Below are 6,000 nucleotides of genomic sequence, written 5' to 3' on the forward strand. Positions count from 1 at the left end.
TGCAAGAGCCTTGCTGAGCCACAAGAAGGAAGGCAGGCAAAGGGTATTGTGACATGGTATCTGAAAGGATGCATATGGGTTTGCTATACAGTCAGATATTATCAAAAATTATTTCCAGAAAAAGGAACCACAGTAAGTGGAAATGTAGTTGAAGCAAAATATAGGCTGAAATATATTCCTAGAAACCATTATTCAAATATTTTGAATATGAAGCAAATTAGTAAATACTGAAATCTCTTCATGGATAATTTGCAACATAAATAGTGTGTGTTAATGGACTGTTGAAACGTCACTACAATAACGTGCACTGGGAAGCTTTTAGTGCACACCAGCAGAATCTATGAGGGCCAGACATTATTTGAAATGGTGTTTACACATCAGTGTTATCATTGCACTAGCAAGTAATAGGCAGTAACGTCCACAATCTGACATGTTTGTAAGCAAAATGGAGCTGACAGCTCACTTTGTCCTCACTTACACAGCTTTTACATTAGCACAGCTCCACTGGATTCAATAGTTACTCCTGATTTGCACCAGAAATGAGTTTAATTATATCCAAAATCTTCTGTTTTAAAAGTGTAGCCAAACTTCAGATAAATGTGTAGGTAGGTGTAACAGGGCTCACTCACCACTAGGACACCTCTGAGGCCCCCTTCTGTTGCTCTTTGTGCTGCCTGCTGCCTCCTCTTTTTCTCTGAAACTCAGGGTGCTCTGTCTTCGTGGCTTGACCATAGGCCTGCGCAGCCCATTTCATTAGGGTGTGCACACAGGGAGCCCCGCCCTAGCCCCGCCCCATCCACTCCCTCCTACTTCCTGCCCCCTGACTGCCACCCTCAGAACCCCCAACTCCCCCACTCCTTGTCCCCTGACTACCCCCTACTGGGACCCCTGCCCTTAACTGCCCCCCAGGACCCCACCCCCATCTAAGCCTCCCTGCTCCTTGTCCCCTGACTGCCCCCCTAGGACTCTACCCCCTACCTGTCCCCTGACTGCCCCGACCCTTATCCACTTCCATGCTTATCCAACTGCTCCCTGCCCCCTGACAGGACCCCCAAAACTCCCGATCCATCCAACCCCCTCTGCTCCCTGCCTTCCCCAACCCCTCTCCACACCCCTGCCTCCTGACAGTCCCCCCCCAGAACTCCCAACTCATCTAATTCCCCCCAGCTCCTTATCCCCTGACCACCCCCTCCAGAGGCTCCCCCACTCTAACTGCCCCCCAGGACCCTCCTTGCTCCCTGTCCCCTGACCCCTATCTACCCCCCACCCCCTGACAGACCCCGGGACTCCCATGCTCCATGCAACCCCCCCGTTCCCTGATTGTCCCCCTCCAGAGCCCCCCACCCCTAACACCCCCGCCCGCAATCCCACCTTCATCCAACCCACCCTGCTCCCTGTCCCCTGACTCCCCCCACCCCTTATCCAACCCCCCCTGGCCCCGGACTCCTTACCATAGGAGATGAGGCTCCTAGCCTCCCCGCGGAGCGAAACACTGTCCCGCGGGTGCACGCGCAGCCCCAGCCCCCAGAGCACTGCACACGCGGAGGCAGGGCTCCAGGGGAGGGGGGAGGGGGGAGGGTGTCTGCCTCCCCGCAGAGCCAAACGCTGCCCCGCAGGACCGCGCGCAGCCCTGGCCCCCAGAGCACTGCACACGGGGCAGCATGGCTCCAGGAGAAGGGGGAGGTAACTGCCTCCCTGCAGAGCCAACCCCTGCCCCATGGGAGCGTGCAGCCGTGGCCCCCAGAGCGCTGCACGCGGCGGCAGGACTCATGGGGAGGGAGAAAGGCGGGGGAGGGGCTGGCAGCTTGCTGCACTCTGGCTGGGGAGCGCAGACCCCGCAGCTTGCCGTGCCTGGAGAAGGGGGCCATTTGCCCACCCCTGCATTAGGGTGTGCCCGGGCACACCTGGCACACCGCATGCGCACGCCTATGGGCTTGACCCTCCAGCCTGGTGGACAGAAAGCTGGCTAGTTCGTCGGGTTCAACAGGTAGTGATCAACTCGATGTTCAGTTGGCAGCCGGTATTGTAGGGATATTAAAGAAGGTACTAACAGTGATTCCCCCAAGTGACAGTGACCCCCCTCATAATTTGTCCCCCACACTTTAAAATCCAACAGTTTCACGAAGTACAAAAATCTCTTGGGTCTTTTGTTTAAACTTGTAAGTTACTGTCTGTAGAAGCCATTGATTATATCTATTCTGTGAAAGATACTTTATTACTATGTAAAACTTACAAACAAGTTAATTGACTTTGTTCTTGAAGTAATTGATACAATGTAAATAAACACTATAAGCCGTTAAGTGACTTTCACTTCATTCAACGGCTCCTAGGACAGACCCCCACCCTCTGTGATTAAAGGGCCGGGAGTCTCAAATGAATTAGCACACACCCTGAAAGTGGTGGAGACAGTAAATTAAAATATGGTTAAGATATGGAATGTATGTTGATGAATGCTTGATATACATGAATGGTTAGGAAGGTGCCAGCCTAGAAAGGGAGTATCCATCGGCCGAAGAATGTGTCAAGTGGATGACCAGACAACTCCCCCCGCTCCCCCCCCCCCCCGGAGGATAAACTGAGATCCACCCTATCACCTGGAAGGATGAGAAACACAAACTTTGGACAGTTTGGAGCCACCAGGAATGTGCCCAAGAATGTGTCCAGGAATGGGCCATCTGCTGATTGAGTCAGCAACAGCAAAATGAAACAGCTCCCATAGACTAACATAGGAATTAAATCCTATAAGAATGGACTCTCAAGACTGAGGACTTTGAGTCTCTGGCTCTGCTGCCAGCCTCCAGGACCATCAGGTGCACCTGACACAGACTCGGCTCCATCCTCATGACCAAGATACCTGGCCAGTAACTTGGCATGAGCAACTTCTAGGCTGGTGGTAACTATAACACCTATACAGAACTTGAATGAATAATTGTGTGAATGAATCTCTCTCTCTCTCTCTCTATATATATATATATGTGTGTGTGTGTGTGTGTGTGTGTATAAGGAATAAGTAGTCAAACAACATTGTTTACTTTTATCTTTTGCTTTATCATTATATTTACAATAAATGTGGCATCTTTGCCTTATCCCTCTTAATAAGATCCTGCTGGTTTTTATTCTATTGGTATAACAGTATCAAGTGAAATGCCCCAGGGGTCAGTCCTGGGGTTGGTTTTGTTCAACATCTTTATTAATGATCTGGATGATGGGATGGACTGCACCCTCAACAAGTTCGCGGATGACACTAAGCTGGGGGGAGAGGTAGATATGCTGGAGGGTAGGGATAGGGTCCAGAGTGACCTAGACAAATTGGAGGATTGGGCCAAAAGAAATCTGACAAGATTCAACAAGGACAGGTGCAGAGTCCAGTCCTGCACTTAGGATGGAAGAATCCCATGCACTGCTTCAGGCTAGGGACCAACTGGCTAAGCGACAGTTCTGCAGAAAAGGACCTGGGAATTACAGTGAATGAGAAGCTAGATATGAGTCAGCAGTGTGCCCTTGTTGCCAAGAAGGCTAATAGCATATTGGCCTGCATTAGTAGGAGCATTGCATTGCAAGCAGATAGAGGGAAGTGATTATTCCCCTCTATTGGGCACTGGTGAGGCCACACCTGGAGTATTGCATCCAGTTTTTGTCTCCCCACTACAGAAAGGATGTGGACAAATTGGAGAGAGTCCAGCGGAGGATAACAAAAATTATTAGGGGTGGAGCACATTACTTATGAAGAGGCTAAGGGAACTGGGCTTATTTAGTCTGCAGAAGAGAAGAGTGAGGGGGATTTGAAAGCAGCCGTCAACTACCTGAGAGGGGGTTCCAAAGAGGATGGAGCTCAATTGTTCTCAGTGGTGGCAGACGACAGAACAAGGAGCAATGGTCTCAAGTTGCAGTGTGGGAGGTCTAGGTTGGATATTAGGAAAAACTATTTCACTGGGAGGGTGGTGAAGCACTGGAATGGGTTACTCAGGGAGATGGTGGAATCTCCATCCTTAGAGGTTTTTAAGGCCCGGCTTGACAAAGTGCTGGCTGGGATGATTTAGTTGGCGTCAGAGGGTGGGGTGCAGGGGTGTGAGGGCTCTGGCTGGCTGGCGGTACAGACTCTGGGGTGGGGCTCGGGCTGAGTTGCTCAGGGCTGGGTCAGATGGTTGGGTGAAGGGGGTGAGGGTTCTGGCTGAGGGTGCGGGCTCTGGGGTGGGGCCAGGAATGAGGGGTTTAGGGTGCAGGAGGGTGCTCCGAGGATACTGCGGGGAGAGAGGACTCCCCCAGCGCTCTCTCCCCGCAGCAGCACCTGGGCTGGGGGGCAAGATGTGCCTGTCCCCTGCCACGGGAGCTCTGAGGCTGGAGCTGCAGGATAGGCACCCCTCCCCCGGCTCCAGCAGGTCCGGGCCCGGGGAGGGCTGCCTAGGTGGGCTGCTCTAGCTGCACGGCTGGGTCTGGGCCGCTCCGGGGTCAATCCAGCCCGGGCTGCGCTGCCCCGGCTGCACCTGGGGCTGCGCCTGGGGCCGATCTGGCTGTGGCTGGATCCGTGGCACGCCGGCTGCGCCACCCCAGCTGCACCTGGGCCCAATCCGAGTGCTACTGGGTCCATGCCACTCCACCTCACTGCCCCGGCCGTGCCTGGGGCCACGTATGGGCCCAATTCGGCTGCACCTGGGTCCAGGCTGCTCCAGTCGCAGTAGGCCCGGGCCACATGGTGAGTTGGGTCTGGGAGAGGGGAGCCCCTCCCCCCGGCATGTCCCCTGGTGGGTTCCCTAAGCGCTTGGGCAGCACTAAATAGGCTGTTGCGCGGCCACACAGATTACAGGGAACTTAGGTTGGTCCTGCTTTGAGCAGGGGGTTGGACTAGATGACCTCCCGAGGTCTCTTCCAACCCTGATATTCTATGATTCTATTATTCTACTGTGTTTTCCCCACCTGCGGTTATCAAAGTCTCTTCATCCAAAATGGCAGTCTTCTCCCTGACTGCCCCTGCCTATTTCACCTTCCCCAGTGGCTGGCAAGGGAACCCAGACCCACCCTCTAGCTCTGGGTTCCAGCTCAGAAATTCTCTAATTAGCAGCCAAGTCTGCAACTTCCCCAAGGCCATTTCCCTGAGGCTTCTCCTACTCTGTCTCTCTCAGGCTTCTACTCCACCTAGGGTTGCCAGGTGTCCAGTTTTTGACCAGAACGCCAGGTCAAAAAGGGATCCTGGTAGCTCCAGTCAGCACTGCTGGTGGTGCAGGGCTAAGGCAGGCTAGTCCCTACCTGTCCTGGCACCACGCTGCACCCCGGAAGCGGCCAGCAAGTCCGGCTCCTAGGCGGGGGGAACCACAGGGTTCCATGCGATGCCCCCACCCTGAGCCCCAGCTCTGCACTCCCATTGGCCAGGAACCACAGCCAATGGGAGCCGGGGGTGGGGCAGTGCCTGCAGGCAAGACCAGTGCGTGGAACCTCCTGGCCCCCCCACCTAGGAGCCGGACCTGCTGGCCGCTTCTGGGGTGCAGTGCTGTGCCAGGACAGGCAGGGAGCCTGCCTTAGCCAGCTGCACAGTTGACCAGGAGCCGCCTGAGGTAAGCCTGCACCCCAACCCCCAACCCTTTGCCCAATCCTGAGCCCCCCCAAACCCAAAGCCCCCTCGTGCACTCAAAACCCCTCATCCCCAGCCCCAGTCCAGAGCCCCCCCCCCCAGCCAGAGCCCTCACCCCTTCCCACATTCTAACCCCCTACCGCAGGCTGCCTCTGATATTTATATTCCAGATGCACTAAAGATTCATATGTTCCTTCATGCTTCAACCACCATTCCAGAGGATATGCGTCTATGCTGATGACGGGTTCTGCTTGATAACGATCCAAAGCAGTGTGGACCGACACATGTTCATTTTCATGTGTCAAATGCCACCAGCAGAAGGTTGATTTTTCTTTTTTTGGTGGTTCAGGTTCTGTAGTTTCCACATTGGAGTATTGCTCTTTTAAGACTTCTGAAAACATGCTCCACACCTTGTCCCTCTGAGATTTTGGAAG

This window comes from Malaclemys terrapin, chromosome 3, assembly GCF_027887155.1.
Source record: "Malaclemys terrapin pileata isolate rMalTer1 chromosome 3, rMalTer1.hap1, whole genome shotgun sequence".
Lineage (NCBI taxonomy): Eukaryota > Metazoa > Chordata > Testudines > Emydidae > Malaclemys > Malaclemys terrapin.